Raw genomic sequence first — 17,807 nt, forward strand, 5'->3', positions numbered from 1 at the left:
TATCGGCAAATGATGTCTCTCTTGAGAAATCTAGCCACGACCTGCTTCGTCACATTCGTATAAGAGGCTGCTTCTACCCACTTGGTGAAGTAGTCGATAGCCACTAATATGAACCTGTGCCCATTCGAAGCTGTAGGCTCAATCTTTCCAATCATATCGATGCCCCACATGGCGAACGGCCACGGAGACGACATTAAGCTCAACGGATTTGGAGGCACATGCACCTTATCAGCATAAATCTGGCATTTATGACACTTCCGCACAAAATTGAAACATTGGGCCTCCATTGTCATCCAATAATAACCTGCTCTCAACAGCTTCTTCACCATTGCATTCCCACTGGCATGGGTACCGAACGATCCTTCGTGAACCTCTTTCATCAATTGGCTTGCTTCCGCATCATCAACACATCTGAGCAAGACCCAATCGAAATTCCGCTTATACAAAACCCCATCCTTATTCAGGTAGAATACCATGGCTAATCTCCGCAGAGTCTTTCTATCTTTCTTTGACGCCCCCTCGGGATACTCTTGCGTCTCAAGATAGCGTTTGATATCGTAATACCACGGCTTCTCATCATCAGGTGCTGTATCGACAGCAAACACATAAGCCGGTCTATCCAGACGTCCCACTTCAACACTGGGGAACTGATTCCACCTCTGCACCTTGATCAAGGCAGCCAGAGTAGCCAAAGCATCTGCCAAAGGATTCTCCTCTCTGGGCACATGATGCATCTTCACCTTGGTGAAAAACGTCAACAATCTCCTCGTATAATCTCGATACGGAACCAAATGAGATTGATGCGTATACCATTTTCCGTTAACCTGATTTATCACCAGAGCTGAATCTCCATATATCACAAGGTTCTTGATTCTCAAATCAATCGCCTCTTCGATTCCCAATATGCAAGCTTCATATTCAGCCACGTTGTTGGTACACTCAAATATTAGCCGGGCAGCAAAAGGAATATGAGATCCTTTAGGCGTAACCAAAACAGCACCAACACCGCTTCCATTCGCGTTAACGGCCCCATCAAACATCAGAATCCATTCGGATTCAGGGTCAGGCCCCTCCTCCGGGATTGGTTCCTCGCAATCTTTCGATTTGAGGAACATGATGTCCTCATCAGGGAATTCAAACTTCATCGGTTGATAATCATCAATGGGTTGCTGGGCGAGGTAATCAGACAATACACTCCCCTTAATCGCTTTCTGAGAAGTATACTGTATATCATATTCAGTCAAAATCATTTGCCACCTCGCAACCCGTCCGGTCAATGCTGGCTTTTCAAAAATGTACTTGATTGGATCCATCTTGGAAATCAATAAAGTGGTATGAACCAACATGTATTGCCTTAGTCGGCGAGCAGCCCAGACCAAAGCACAGCAAGTTTTCTCGAGCAGTGAATATCTTGTTTCACAGTCGGTAAACTTTTTGCTAAGGTAGTATATGGCATGCTCTTTTCGACCAGACTCGTCATGCTGCCCCAATACACACCCCATAGACCCCTCGAGGACTGTCAGGTACAGAATTAACGGTCTTCCCTCCACAGGAGGCATCAGAATCGGAGGCTCCTGCAAATATTCTTTTATCTTTTCAAATGCCGCTTGGCAATCATCATTCCACCTGACCGTCTGGTCTTTTCTTAACAACTTGAAAATCGGTTCACACGTGGCCGTTAGATGAGATATGAACCGTGAAATGTAGTTCAATCTACCTAAGAAACCACGAACCTCTTTCTCCGTTCTCGGTTCAGGCATTTCTTTTATTGCTTTTACTTTTGCAGGATCAACCTCGATTCCTTTCTCACTTACAATGAACCCCAGCAATTTACCGGACCGCACTCCGAACGTGCACTTGTTCGGATTCAACCTCAATCTGAACTGTCTCAGCCGGTCAAACAACTTGGCCAGATCTACCAAATGCCCCTCTTCTGTCTGGGACTTTGCTATCATGTCATCCACATAACATTCAATTTCATGATGAATCATATCATGAAACAAAGTCACCATGGCCCTCTGATAAGTAGCACCGGCGTTCTTGAGACCAAATGGCATCACCTTGTAACAAAAGGTACCCCATGGTGTAATGAACGTTGTTTTCTCCATATCATCTGGCGACATTTTGATTTGATTATAGCCAGAAAAGCCATCCATGAAGGAAAACACCGAGAATTGAGCTGTATTATCTACCAACACGTCAATGTGAGGCAATGGAAAATCATCCTTCGGACTAGCTCTATTCAAATCTCGGTAGTCCACACACATTCTCACCTTCCCATCCTTCTTCGGGACTGGCACAATGTTCGCAACCCATGGCGGATAATTAGTGACAGCAAGGAAACCAGCATCCCACTGCTTCTGCACTTCCTCTTTAATTTTCATTGCCATGTCAGGTCGAGTTCTGCGCAACTTCTGCTTCACTGGAGGACAATCTGTTCTCAACGGTAGCTTGTGCACAACGATATCGGTATCCAACCCTGGCATATCTTGATAAGACCAGGCAAAGATATCAACATACTCTTTCAATAATGCCACCATTCTGCTCTTGACACTTTCCTCCAAAGCAGCCCCGATTTTCACCTCTCTTCTAACCTCGTCGGTACCCAGATTCACCACCTCAATCTGTGCCTCATGTGGCTGAATCACCTTCTCCTCTTGTTTTAACAACCTGGCTAATTCCCCTGGCAGTTCACAATCTTCTTCGTCTTCTTCTTCAGCAAGATAGATCGGATTGTCGAAGTCATACAAGGGTGTAACATGATTGTTATCAATGAGATCCGGAGAGGAATCGCATCTGCATGAATGTTGATTCATGCATTGCTTTAGAACCGGTGTGAGAAATTTAAAAAAAGGAAAAATGAAAACATTGCCATTTTTATTTGTTTTTATTTTTAAACTGCAAAAATAAATGAAAAACAGGGAACACCGCTTTTAATTGAAAAACATCCTTTATTTATGATGCAAAATCTGCAAATTTATGACATGAGGAGGCCCTTACAATGAACCATTGCGTGTCGGGCAACACGCATGGTTTGCATGCAAATAAGAAAGAAAACAAGAAAAATATTACTCTTCGAGGAGAGTGACCCGGATGATTTCTTCGGCCTTCCAGTTGTGGATTTCCATCCCTGGTTCGCACGGCGTTATCCACCGGTCCATGTCACAGTCGCTGTCAGTATCTTCACCCATCACGCAGATGTGGTCCGGATCCAGCATTCCGGCACTCGTGAAAGTTACAGACGTACGACCCCCTCTTCCTCGTCCCAAGCCTCGGCCCGGTTGATATCCAACCCCAAAATGGTCTTTTTTCTCAGGGACCTCCATTATTCTGCCCCAGCCTGGAGCCTCTCCGCTTTTGACTACCTCAGCAGCCTGCTTATAAGAAGCGATGAACGGTTTCTCTTCCTCTTGCTTGGCGAACAGGGCATTCTCCACCTTAACAGTTTCAAATGACTGGCTAGGCGTCTCCCATATTTCGCCGTCCATCTCAACATATTTGAAAGAAGAAAGGTGGCTGACAAAGATGTCCTCCTCTCCACAAACAATAACGACCTGGCCTCCCCAAACATATTTCAGCTTTTGGTGCAAAGTCGACGTAACTACTCCCGCAGCATGAATCCATGGGCGACCCAACAAGCAACTGTAAGCTGGTTGGATGTCCATAACATAGAAGGTTGACTTAAACACCTCCGGGCCAATCTTTACTGGTAACTCCACCTCCCCGAATACGGCTCGCTTTGACCCATCAAAAGCCCGCACAATTAAATCAGTCGGGGTCAAAATCAGCCCATCACAATTAAGCTTTGCCAGGGCCTTCTTAGGCAACACATTCAAAGAGGAACCGGTATCAACCAGCACATGCGAAAGCACGGCTCCTTTGCATTCCATGGCAATGTGTAGAGCCCGGTTATGATTCATGCCGTCCACTGTCAGGTCCATATCCGTAAAGCCCAGCCCATGGCTAGCATGCACGTTGGATACGACCGTCTCCAATTGGTTGATTGTGATCTCCTGAGGAACATAAGCTTTCTTCAATATTTTCAACAAAGCCTCCCTATGACCCTCAGAACTCAACAGCAGTGACAGAATTGAGATTTTTGAAGGAGTCTGCTGCAAGTGATCAACCAACTTGTACTCTGACTTCTTGATGATCCTCAGAAATTCCTCAGCTTCATCATCAAATTTATTATCCGACCCCGCAGGCGCCGGTGTCATCACAGGAGTACTACCATTATCCACCACAGCCTTTCCCTTTGCCCTGGCTAAAGCCTCGGCCTTTTCTTTTTTCTCTTTTTCTTCCTCACCCCTCCTCAATGCGTCGGGAGCAAACAACCTACCGCTGCGAGTGAAACCGCTGGGACCGACATTATCCACCTTTAGCACGGTGGTTTCACTAGCGGATTGTTCCTCCAACCTCTCACCATTACAATATACCTCCCCACCATAATGCCAAGGTACGGCATCATCTTTGTCATATGGAATTGGTCCAGGTACCGTGATGGTAACTGGAGCCTCCTCCACCAGGTTAGACAAATCAACCGGGTCATAGAAAATGGTTATGGTGGAGACCTCCTCCTTCTTCCCTTCAGACTTCTCGATCACAATCTCCTCATCGTCCATCAGCCCCTGGACATGCTTCCTCAGAAGCTCACAACCATTTGCAGAAATAGTGCACTCAGCACACTCAAACCCGCAGCCCGGGTAAACCCCATTTCTTAACAACTGCCTCTTGACCTCAGCCAAAGGCGTCTTCAGCTGATCAACATCAAATAGCCCAACTCGACTTTCCTCAGAAATTGCATTCACCCCCCTCTGACCATGCGCAGGCATGGGATTTGCATTGACATTGGGGGATGGAGCAAAATTAATAGCCTTGGAATCCACTAAATCCTGAACTGTGTGCTTAAAAGCTTTACAGTTCTCAATATTATGCCCAGGCGCACCTGAGTGGAATTCACATTTCGCAGTCTCATCATAACTGGCTGGCCTCTGATCAGGTCTCAAAGGTGCCAGAGTTCTGGTTTGCACAAGGCCCAAATCCATCAACTTTTTGAACAAAAAGGCATAGGTCACCGGAGGCCTATCGAATTGTCTGTCCTGCGCTCTGCCCCGGACTTGATAACCAGCCCTTTGTGGTCTCTGTTGAAAGGGTTGTTGTCTCTGTTGCTGTTGCTGTTGCGGTTGTGCTGAATGAGACTCAGCAGGAATTGTTACCGCAGCGGTATGCTGGAAGTAACGTTCCCTACCGGGTCCGCGCTGCGTGTACACTGCGCTGGTGTCTCCTTCCTTCTTTCTCTGCCCACCATTATTGCCGAATGGTTTCTTCGTACCAGAAGAAGAAGAAGACGCACCCTGAATTTTGCCCAGCTTTAACCAACTCTCTATCCTTTCCCCCGCCACCACAATGTCGGAGAAGTTGGTGACAGGACAACCTACCATCCTCTCAGCAAATGGCCCCTGCAGGGTCCCCATAAACAAATCAGACATCTCCCGATCTACCAACGGAGGTTGAACTCTGGCAGCCAACTCTCTCCACCTTTGCGCATACTCTTTAAAGCCCTCATTATGTTTCTGAGACATACCCTGCAGCTGGGTACGACTCGGAGCCATATCTGCATTAAACTGGTACTGCTTAAAGAAAGCATCTCCCAAATCTTGCCAGCTTTTGATATCGGACGATCTCAACTTGGTGTACCATTCCAAGGAGCCTCCAGACAGGCTGTCCTGGAAAAAGTACATCCATAGTTTTTGATCCGCGGTGTATGCTGAGATTTTGCGGACAAATGCCTGGAGATGAGTTTCCGGGCAAGAACTGCCATTGTATTTGTCGAATGCGGGCGCCTTGAATTTCTGAGGGATTACAATCCCCTCCACCAGCCCCATGTTGGACATATTTACCACCCCAGGCGTGGCATAGCTCTCCAGCACTTTGATTTTCTCAGCCAGCAGCTGGATTTCCTTATTCTGAGGAGGAATGTCGTAAGGCACAAAAGGCTCATTTCGCATAGAGAACTGGTCAGCCTCTCTATCTTCCTCCTGATCTTCGTCAAACCCATAAAACGGAGGCACAAAGTTGTCTTTCATATTCTGACTAGGCCCAGGTTGACCAGCAGCACCAGCATTATTCACCAGACCAACTGTTGTCCTCTTTCCCCCATCACGAGATCCCTGCCCCTGGTTGGAGACTCCATCCAGGTTGACCCCACTGTTCTGAGCAGAAACCCGCTCGAGTTTCTCAACTTTATCCGCCAGCGCTTTCTGACCAATTGCAAAACCTTGCATTATATTGATCAGCTCGTTCATCTTATCCTTTAGTTCAAGCATGTCTGCACTAGGAAGCTCCATGAGTCTGGGTGTATTCCTTCGGGTGTAATATCTGTGAGGACGTGTTGAGTGCAAAGGTACTGTCCTTCGAGCGCGAGCAATGATTCCTGTCACAAGCAAGCACGTTAATAACAAACACCTGCAAAATAAAGCACAGTCATTATGATCAATGCATGGATGCAGTGTCTATTCATAGGAAAGACACTTTGTCTCTCGATCCTGGCATCACTGAGACAAATAATAATCCGGCATCAATATTCTGATATTCAGCGTTTGATTTTATCGTGCAGATCGGAGATATGTGATTTAGCAGGATACCCCCAACCATGTGTGTGCCTGTGTGAGTGCATACGGCAAAGCAAATAAAGCTTGAAGATTAATCACTAACTGAAAATAACCATCACATAACCAAAGAGTGCACAAACAGTGTCATAGTCATACATCAACCAGATAAAATCAAATACAATCCTCCAGAATAGGAAAGAAATACAGACAAGTGAATTCCGTCAACAAGCCTGACGGTAATCCAACACAAATGAAAGATCTAACTGGATGAGGGTCCCACAGATGGCCCTATCTCATCTTCCATCCTCGCGAACTCTGCGGCGAACCTGAGCTCGGTGTTCTCCTGCTGCAATCTCCCAACTTCCTTCTGATGAATCTTCATCTGTCTGAAGTAATGGTCTCTCTCAGCAACATAATAATCTCTCTCAGCCCTGATCTTCAGATTCTCTGCTTCCTTGACCTTCAGCTTGGTCTCCCACTCAGCAATGAGGCTTCTGACTCTCTCCTCTCTCTGATCCCTGGCAAGGATTTGCCTCCTCTTCTCATCCTCAATGACCTTCGATGCTCTGAACAGCTTCTCCCTCGTGATGTCGTGCTCCCGGTTGGATGATGCTAAAGCTTGGCTGATCTCCCCATAGTAGGCTGTATCCATTTCGAAGCGTTTGGCCTCCAAAGCATGTCGCTTGTCTTGTTCTTCCATCTTTACCTTGATCTCCTGATTAACTGCCTGAAAACGAGCAACACTTCTCTCCAACTCAACTTTCTCTGCAAGTAACTGGTCTCTGGCCCTCTTCATCTCAAGGAATTCTTCCATGCTGACAGAAGAACTTGGACCCTCAATCATAGGACACGCAGGATCACCTCCAGGAAATGGTAGAAATGTAGCTTCAATCCTCTTTCGCAACCAATCTTTGAATAGTGGAAAATACCGACAGTTAACTTCCCCATAAGGAACCTTACCCTTCCTCTGAATGTCACGCCACTCATCCAATACCTGCCTCAGCTTAGTCTGGTTACCATCAATCGGGAAATAGAAGGACTCCTGAATCTCTTGCCCGAGAGGAGGACCCTCTATAGCAAACCCCATCTGTCTCCTGAGAAGCATTGGGTTGTAATTAATGCAACCCTGAACTCCTACCAAAGGCACATTAGGTAAACTCCCACAACTGCATATAAGATCCCGGCCAGCCAAACCATTATGAGTCCAAGAAATATCATCAGCCCGCAGACCCATCAACCTGAAGGACCACTTGACACTAGGATCCATCTGAACGAAGGCACCTCGAGAAGGCAAATACCCCATGAACCATTTGAAGAGCAACTGGGAACAACATCTGATCAAGCCACCACGCCTCTTCTCATTCCTGTTATGCACTGAATAGTAAACATCCCCGACCAGAGTAGGAATAGGGTTTTTCTGCATGAACAGTCTGATAGCATTATAGTCCACAAAATTCTTCTGATTAGGAAACAAAACAATCCCATAAATGCTCACAGCAATCAATGCGCACACCGTCTTCCAGTTACCCATAGCAGCATGTTCCTTGGTATTAGCCTCCAAGAAACTCAAATGAAAACCGGGTAACCTCCCCTTTTCCTTCAATCCTTCCTTGACCATTTCCGGACTCAAATAAAGAGCACGTGAAATTCCAAGGACATCAGGCTCTGCTCTGGTGACATGGAACGGAATCTGATCACGGATCTGAATACTCAGGATGCCAGCATAGTCCTCCATCAGAGGTCCCAACAGATAATCTGGAAATACAAAGCATCTCAGCCCTGGGTCATAAAACTGGAGAAGGGTATGGATGGCGCTTCTGTCACTGTCAGTGAGCCTGAAAACCATCTTCAGGATACCGCCATATGCCTCTCTAAACGTCCCCACATGGTCGGGAGTGATCAATGCTATCATCTCCTTCAGCACACCAATCTCTGGATCGAAGAAACTGTAGGCAATGTTGTATTTCAGGCCGGTCCTCATCTCTAAACAGAAAGTCTCTCAACCAGAATCTCGATCAAAAGTGTCCCTGCATATGGATAAACATGTGTTAGATGCAATTAATGCAAGATGTAATGATGCTGATGAATGAATGCAATGCGTTGCCATCCTCCAAGCCATCTGATCATCTGCACTGAATCTGGTCTCTGAACAGATCATAACCATCTGAGGAGTGCACAATCACAATTCTGACCCACGGGTTCCGAAATAAACGGAAGACAGATACATCATCATCACCACTGGTCTCTGATCAGACACACCATCACCATCTGAATCGGCCCAGGGAATCCGAAATAAACGGATCCCCACTGATAAAATATCTCGGCGCGGGGAATCCGAAATAAACGGATTCCCACTGATAAATGCCACGGACAGCACTCCGGCGTCTCAAAAATAAACGGCCATAAATCCGACTTATAAATATGACTCGAATCCACGGAACCATTAGTCACCATCTGAGTCACCATCAATCACCAACAGTCACCATCTGTACCTGTTAAAATGATCATTCCCTCCCCACTCACGGGTGTCATCTAGGCCAGGGTAAAGTCGAAAGAAACGCAGCATAAATAACCTTTCGCAGAATACCATCATATACACACCCGAAGTATGTAACGATAATATCCCACCAGGGTCTGAACTGCTCGTGATATCAATGTTCCGCTAAGTGGCGCCATACCACCCGCTTCCCATGAATCACTCTATTCCTAGGTTTCCTAGATTTCACTCATAGCCTGGGTATTGGGCCTTTTACCTCGAGTAACTCCCACCCCAAAACAGAGGAACCACCTGTACAGAGGACGGCAACAATATGATAGTATGATGCATGCAGACATTAATGCAAATATAGATACACACTGGTTAGAATAATAAATGCAATAAATCACACAACAAGCAACCTAAACTAATCCTAAAACGCTAGGAAGGACTCGCTTAGGGACGATGGACCAGCATAGGTCTACATCTGTATCCCCAGTGGAGTCGCCAGCTGTCGCATCCTGCGAAAAATCAACCGGCGAGACTCGAAAACAAAACACACAGAGCCGCCACTAAACGTTATTTATCCCAAGATAGGGAAAGGAAACGCTCAGAGAAACCTGGAAAGACATGGTCTCGCGACCAGAGAGAAAAGGTTCGGGAGTCGGTTACGCGAGGGGAAGGTATTAGCACCCCTCACGTCCTAGGTACTCCTAGGGATCCACGTCCTAGAATAAAGAAAAGGTTGCTAAACATCACACACACACACAGGGAACGCGGGTGGGGTTAAGAGAAACGGGCTCGATAAGGCGTCGCACCTTATGCCTACATATCTTGTCTGGAACAAGAATCAGAGCCTCTGTAGTTCGGCTTACGCACGCCAAACAACACAAAACATACAAACAAATAAGGGTGGCAAACATGGAGCCCGACAACCACTGGATGGAATTACGTCGGCATCCGAACCAAAACACACTCAAAAGGCAAACTTGGAGCCCGACAGCCAATCACTGGACTTACGTCGGCATCCGAGCCAAAACACACAGTCAGATAACAAATAAACACACACAAAAAAGAAAAAGGTTGCCCGGAGTGGTCTCGCACGACCACCTGCCTACATACCTCGTCTGGAACGAGGATCAGGGCGATGTAGTTCCCCTGAAAGGGACTAAATTGCTAACCAGAAACCGGGGAAAGATACACAACTAGGGAGCTGAGACTCGAGCCTAATGTTGTCATGCATCGTTAACCCTAAGTTCGGTTTTCTATCCTACTTGCATAAGCAAACTAACCTAACCAGGAAAGAAGCTAGAACACAAGCATACAATCATATATCATCAAATGAGAACAGGTATCTCAAACAAGCATGTCAATCAGATATCCACATAACACGCACTATAGCCAAACAAGGGGCTCAATCAATCAGGTTTGACTGCCTAAGCAATCGTCTGTACAGGCTGTGTTTGCTCTTAACCTTGCCATTACGAGGCTAAGGTGAAGCAGATGATGGGATGAAGTGAGGATCAGACCTCACAGCTCTTATCCCTAACCAGGGAGAGCGTCTGACAAATGAGCATGGGTCCAGAATGGGGGAACCCTTCTATACTCGATGACTCTGACACAATGTGCACTGCACAGATCTTGGGCTTTTGATCTCAATGCTACAACCATGTAATGGGAGCAAGGAGAAGACTCAACTGAATAGTGGGGGACAGGTTGCTTGTCCCTACCTTCCACCAATTGCCTTACTTGAAGGACTTTTCCTGCTTGGGCTTAAAAATAAACATACACAAGCATTGCCTCTTAAGGAGGACTTCAGACAATTTGCCCGACCCGGTAACAGCCGGGTCTCCAGACTACATGAAGATTAGTAGGTTACCTCAATGCAAATTGCTTATGCAAAGCAAAGCAAAGCAATAGTTCACAAGGAACTGAGCAACTAAAGTACCTGGAAACAATCAAACTCAGTCAGTATTCAATCAGACAAATTGTACAGCAAACAATCAAACAGTTTAAACAATACAACACAAAACAAGCCCAAGGCTTAAGCCCAAGCTCCAACACCTACAAAACAATGTTATGTTAGTGTACCAACATCCACAACATCAATTAAAATCAACTTGTATCATTCTCCATGTACATTATGCTTTTGATCCTGAAAAACCAAGCAAACATTAGCAACTAGACCACTAGGCCAAGCCTAGGGTCCCAAAGCAAGAAAAAAGTTAAAACAGCAAGGTATCCACCATCCAACATCAAATTAACATCAAACAAGAGCAAACATCCTTGGTCTCATGTTTATATCATCCATCATGTTCAATTCATGCACAAAACAAAGCAAATGAGGTCAAATGAAGCACCAAACATGCAAACAGAATTATTGCATTCAAATCCATACCAAAACACATCCAAAAATTCTCAAATTAATTACACCTAAACAGGGGTCAATCAAGGTCTACCATGTCAAATTTGAGCTCAATTGGGCAAATGAAACCATGTCAATGAAAATCAACAAAAACAGACACAATCATAGGCTCCAATTCACACCATCAATGCATACATCCACATCAAAAATTCATATCTCATTGAAAACAAAAAAGAAATGGATGAGACCAAAACAGGGAGGTCACACAATGTGTCTAGTTCATGCATATCAAATTTCATGACCATACAGTACAACATGAGGATTTCCCAATCAATCTACCAACATGTATCACATGAGCTTGCAATTTCAACAACCAGAAATGAAAAATCAAGATTAAATTGAAAATACAGTGAAAAATCCTACAAAAATTCATTAAGCATCCTAACATATCAACAATTCACCATGCCAAATTTCATTCAATTCTAACATGCATAGGTTATCCGATTAAATTCAACAAGTTGACATCAAGAGGTGTGACACAAATTGTCACACCTAAGTTCCAGAATTTGCTGCTCTCTGACCAGGTATCAAAAATTCATGAAATTTACATATAAATAAGCATCAATCAGTCAAGAATCATCACAAAAATTTTCAAGAATTTATTTTACATCATGTGCATTTCCCAATTAAAATGGTGCAAGGTGTCAAAACATCATACATGTGAAACAAGCCTAAGCCAAATAATATTATTACCAAGCACAACTTTGACCAATAGGTCAAAAAAATTCTACAGTCAACAAGGAAGTCAACACAACAATTTCCATATTTTTCTGATTTTTCTATATTTTTTTATGAATTTTTTAAGGTGTTAACAATTTTTTAAGAATTAATTTGAATTAATATAATTAAATGAATTAACCAATGGCATTTGTGAATAGCAGGAACAGTAAACGCGGTAAACACGTTTCAAATTTCTCAGCCAGCGAAAACGGATTGAGCACTGTATTTCCAGAATGTACATCGTCTTCCTCGCGTTTTCCCGCTCCCGCTCCAAACTCGGTTTTTGCTCAAATCTCAATGAAAACTTACAAATGGATATGCGTTGGAACCGTCTCGCTCTCAGGATCTCAAATATGCAAACGATTTCAACTAATTCTCCCTAAATATTCCGGATCGAGCGTTTTAGGTTTTGGTTTCATACTTTCAAATCAAGATTTCACAACCTATGCTTCATCATAATCCAAACTAAACCTAGCATTGCAATCTACATGGAACGAACTTTCAAAAGCACATAACAATTAAGCATTTCGTGAGATTCGAAATTTCGAGTACCTGGAACGGCAGCAAGGAAATCGGAGTTCTTCACGTGTTTCCTCCACAAACAGTCCAACTACAAGCTCCAGGAAGATGAATGACGTGCTCAGAATCAATTGCTATGGCCTTTGTTGCTCAAAATTCGATTTCACCATTGATGGAGCTTGCAATGACAGCCACGATTCGATGCTCTTCTTCCTCCAATCTCCAAAAACAGTTTGAGATGATGATGAATGGAGTTCGATGCAAAAAGAATTTCGAAAATTGGTTGAAGAATGAAGAAGTTTGATGAATTTGAAGATTTGTGTTCTTGATGAACTTTTGAGAGAATGAGAGGTTTTTGAGATCCAATCTTGGAGTGTGTGTCTTCTGTTATGATTATGGAGTGATTATGAATATATATGGTAGCTTAATTGTAGCTTAATCATGTTAATTAGCATTTTGGCCATGTTAAGTGAAATTGGTTATTAACAAGTGAGGGCAAAATGGTCAATTCACTTAGACAGCTCATTGACACCTGTTGACAGCACACACAACTTCTAAATATCATATATGAACTGTGGAAACTTGTCCCATGCCCATTGGTTGCTTAAAACTCAAAATCACTATGTGTATGCAAAATGACCAATTTTCACCATTTCACTTTTCAAGCCAAATCTCAATTTAAAAGGCCTATGCATGAAATGAATATTCAAACACACTCCAAATGCCATTCCTGAGGTGTTGGAAAAAGTCCCATTCAAAAATTCCAATTATTTTGACATTTGGACGATTTTGCCCCTGGTCCAATTCAGCTGTCCAGTTGAAAAGTGACTTTTTGCCTTGGCCATTTTTGAACAAATCCAATGATGCACCCTCAAAGTACATGTCAAATGGAGTTTGTGCATATAAAGAACTTGCAATTTGGACAAAGTATGTGGTAGTTATGGCCTCCTGATTACGGTCTTTTCTGAAATTCAATGAGCCATATCTTGCAAACCACACATTGGATTTTCAAGTTCTTGGACTTTTTGGAAAGGTGAGAACAAGATCTACATCTGTCATGTTGAACAATTTTTCATTTGAAGCTTCCTTGGACATCTGTTTTTAAGGTCAAAAACTTTCCATTTTTGGAAACTTCAGTTACAAGTCACTTGCTATTTTTGGCAGTTTTTGTCCTGACCTGATTTTCTTCAATTTTAAGCTTTGAGATGTCATTTAACACTTGTTCCAACATGAATGAAGTGTGTCTAACTCATTTCCACCTCCAAATTCACCAGATCATGTACAGTTGACCACAGTTGACTTTTCATCTGACAGATGAATCTGGCAATGCATAGATCAATTTGAACCCCAATCTTCAACTGAAATGGCTCAAGGGTGATACCCTAGTCTCAATAAGCACAATATAATCACAAAATGATCCTCAGAACCATCAGAAACCTCATCTCCTGATCCAGCCCTGATTGGCCCAATGCAGCTGATTAGGGTTGACCAGTGGTCAAAACCCTAATCTCAAGAAATCTTCCTCAATCTTCTGATGACATCCCACCATGATGATGATGATGTATCAATTCAATCAACATGAAGACCAATACCCTTGGGAATCATGCAACCCTAATCTCAGCCCCATCCTTAGATGGCCATGATCAGTCAGTAAAACCCTGGCTTGCACCTTCTGACTTCCTATCTCCTGATCAAGACTTGGGAAGATAGCTTGCACACTGTAACCACATGATATGCAATATGAAATGCCTAAAGTCCTAAGATGATATGCAAATATGTTAATGCTAGTCCCAAGAGAGGAGGGCAAATTTTGAGGTGTTACACTAAGCAGATAAACATCAAAAACAAATAGCACACACTATACACAACCAATGGGGCTCAAGCAAGGTTAGGTTTTAGTCAAGGGGTCATATCGACCTTGACAAACAAACCAACTGGAAATGGGTGTTTTGAGCTCTTAACCCTAACATTGAGAGTTAGGGTGAAGCAGATGAAATGGGAAGTGAGGATAAGACCTCACAACTCTTATCCCTGGCCTGGGAGAGCTTCACATAATGAAAGTGTGGGAGTCCAGAATGTGGGACTCTATTCCACATGACCTGACACAACAAGATTTTGAGTTTTTATTCAAAGTGCATCAACACAGGGTGTGAGCAAGATGAATGACACAACTAAGTAGCAAGGGGTGGATTGCACACCCCTTTTATCTGCCAATGCCTCTTCACTTAGGAGGTCTTTTCATGTACAAGGCACAAAGATAAACAAGCACAAACATTGCCTCTTAAGGAGGGCTTCAGACCGGTGCCTGCCAACATAACATGACAGGTCTTCCAGACTACATGAAGTTCAAGGAATTTACCTCAGTGGTATGCCAACCACAGCAAAGCAAAGCAAAGTTCAAATGAACTTAAAGCAACTTAGGTACCTGGGGAAACAACTAAACCAATCAGTACAGAATTCAGACAAACAGACAACAGTCAATAACAAACAGACAATCCCAATGTACAACACATAAGCCATAAGGCAAACTCAAGTGACTTATCATCAACCTACAAAACAGCAAATGTTAGCAATCAAAAGCAAATATCAACATTCAAATGATGAAGCATCATCAACCATGGCATTTGGATGCTTGGTCCTGAAATTCAAAGCTCACATGTAAGTAACAAACCACTAGGTCAAAGCCTAGGGTCAAAGGTGAAGAAAAAAATCAAAACATGAGCTGAAATTCAACACAATGCAACTTCAAACACATATCAACATATCCTAAAAAGGATCACATCAAAATCATCAAGCAAAAGCATTTCATGATCAAAAGAAGTCAAAAACAATTTCAAAGGTCATATTTGGACATCATGAATGAAAATTTCAAATCAAAACAGAGATGATTCAAATAATTCTGGAAAAAATTCATGAGCATTCAACACATCCAATCCAATCATCATACAAAAAATCAGAAGCATCAAAGATCATTTGGCATGGAAATTAAATTGCACAAGTTGATTATCCAATTATGTGACACAAATTGTCACACCATGCTAACATGTACACAAAACAGAAATGGAGCATGGGAAAAATGCCAAACCAAAACCAAAATGTCAATTATCATGTCAAGAATCATCATGCAAAATTTGGTAGCAATTGGATCAATATCAAGCATTTTACATTAGAAAGAGTAAGGCAAGGTCACATATGCATACATGTTCACATAATCCAACCACAATTCAAAATCCAGAAAGTGTAAAATCATGAAATTACCACCAAAAAATTCTAGACAAACATAGGATCATGCTACAAAAAATTTGGAATTAATTGAGCCATTTTTCAATTAGTTATGAATTTTGGAAGTTGGAGGGAAAAAAATGAAATGAAAATGGCACATACATGAAATTAGGGAGGGAAAAGCATAATTGTGAAATAATTTGAAAAACGCTGCTACCAGGAATCGAACCTGGTAGCAATTTGAAATGAGCGCCTGGCCATGAAACGCTGCCGTTTTGGCAGCGAGCCCTAGTTCTACGCTAGCGACGGTTCAAACCGACGCAAAGGACGCAAAACCGACGTAACACGAAGATCTTCATCTTCTTCATGAAGATGATGAAGAACAGCATGAATGTTCATGCGTTTTTTTTCAGAATTTTTCAAAGTGCCCAGAATTTCACAAATTTTATATCAAAACGAAGCCTATGCAACGAGGAACACGAATCCATAAACAATTCACACTAATTCATCATGAATTTCAAGAATCGAAGGAAAACTTTCTAGATCTACAAACTTTCAATTCCACATAACTTCATGAATATTGCACCAAATTACACGAAATTTATATCAGCATTCTAACCATGAAAAACTCTACAACTCTATGCACATAAAATCATGAATTAGGAGGTTCGAAAATGTGACCTCTTGAAGCTCCAACAATGGCAGTGGTAGATTCAAGTGTCCAAAAGCATCCAAATCCCTTCTATCAACCTTGTTAACACCTCTGAAGTTGAAAATGAAGCTTGGAATGGCTTGGATCTAGCTTAGATTTGAATCTCCATCATCATGTTCTTGATCTTCAAGTGCTCAATTCTTGCTCGAATCTTCCAAACCAATGCTTGATCTATGCTAAATGAAGGTCAGTGAACAAGAATATGGAAGAAAATCAATGCACTATGTGGAAGAAATTGAAGTTTTGATTTGGAGAAAAAATGGAGGGAAAAAGAATTTTGAGATCTAGATCTAGAATTTATGAAGCTAAACTGAAATTTTGTTAGGTTTTTCTATTTATATGCTTCACTAATCACATACTAATTAAAATTAGGCATGGTTTAGTTGTGATTAATCAAAATAAGGTGTTATGACCAAAAATGACATTTTGCATGGTGCATGGAGCAAATGGACGTGAACAGTAACATTTTCTTGATCAAAGTCACTCAAAATCATCTTTTAACACACATTGGCAGTGGTAGAAAGCTCCCATGATGCATAGATTTCAAAATTGTGAATTTCCCTCCAAAAATGGCTTGAAAAATCACATGATTATGTGATGAGATTTTATGAAATGTGATGAATGATTTGGAAAGTTCATGTCAAGAGAAGAGATTTAGAAAAAGAGGCACCAAATTTGGAGTTATGAAACAAAAGTTATGCCCTTTTGAAATCCCATGCACACTTGATAATGATTTGACCATATCTCCTCAACCACACATCATAAATTCATGATATTGGACTTTTTGGAAATGGGAGAGAGAGATCTTCAACTTTCATGTTGGAAAAAAATTCATTTGAAGCTTCTTTGGTGATGCAGGATCAAGTTGAATTTAAACCAAAACCTTTCCATTTTTGGAAACCTTCAATTATGGGTCACTTTCCATTTTTGGCAACTTTTGATTTGACCCCAAATTCTTCAAGATATGAATTTGTAATGGCAAATAAGCCTCTTTGGGACATGAATGAGATTTTGAAACTCATTTCTCCACCTCCTAGCCTTCAGTTGACTTTCTGTTGACTTTTATGGTTGACAGATGACTTTGAACATGCACAGATGACTTTGAGCCTCAACCACTTGATG

The sequence above is a fragment of the Lathyrus oleraceus genome, chromosome 3 (genome assembly GCF_024323335.1).
Source record: "Lathyrus oleraceus cultivar Zhongwan6 chromosome 3, CAAS_Psat_ZW6_1.0, whole genome shotgun sequence".
Taxonomy (NCBI): Eukaryota; Viridiplantae; Streptophyta; class Magnoliopsida; order Fabales; family Fabaceae; genus Lathyrus; species Lathyrus oleraceus.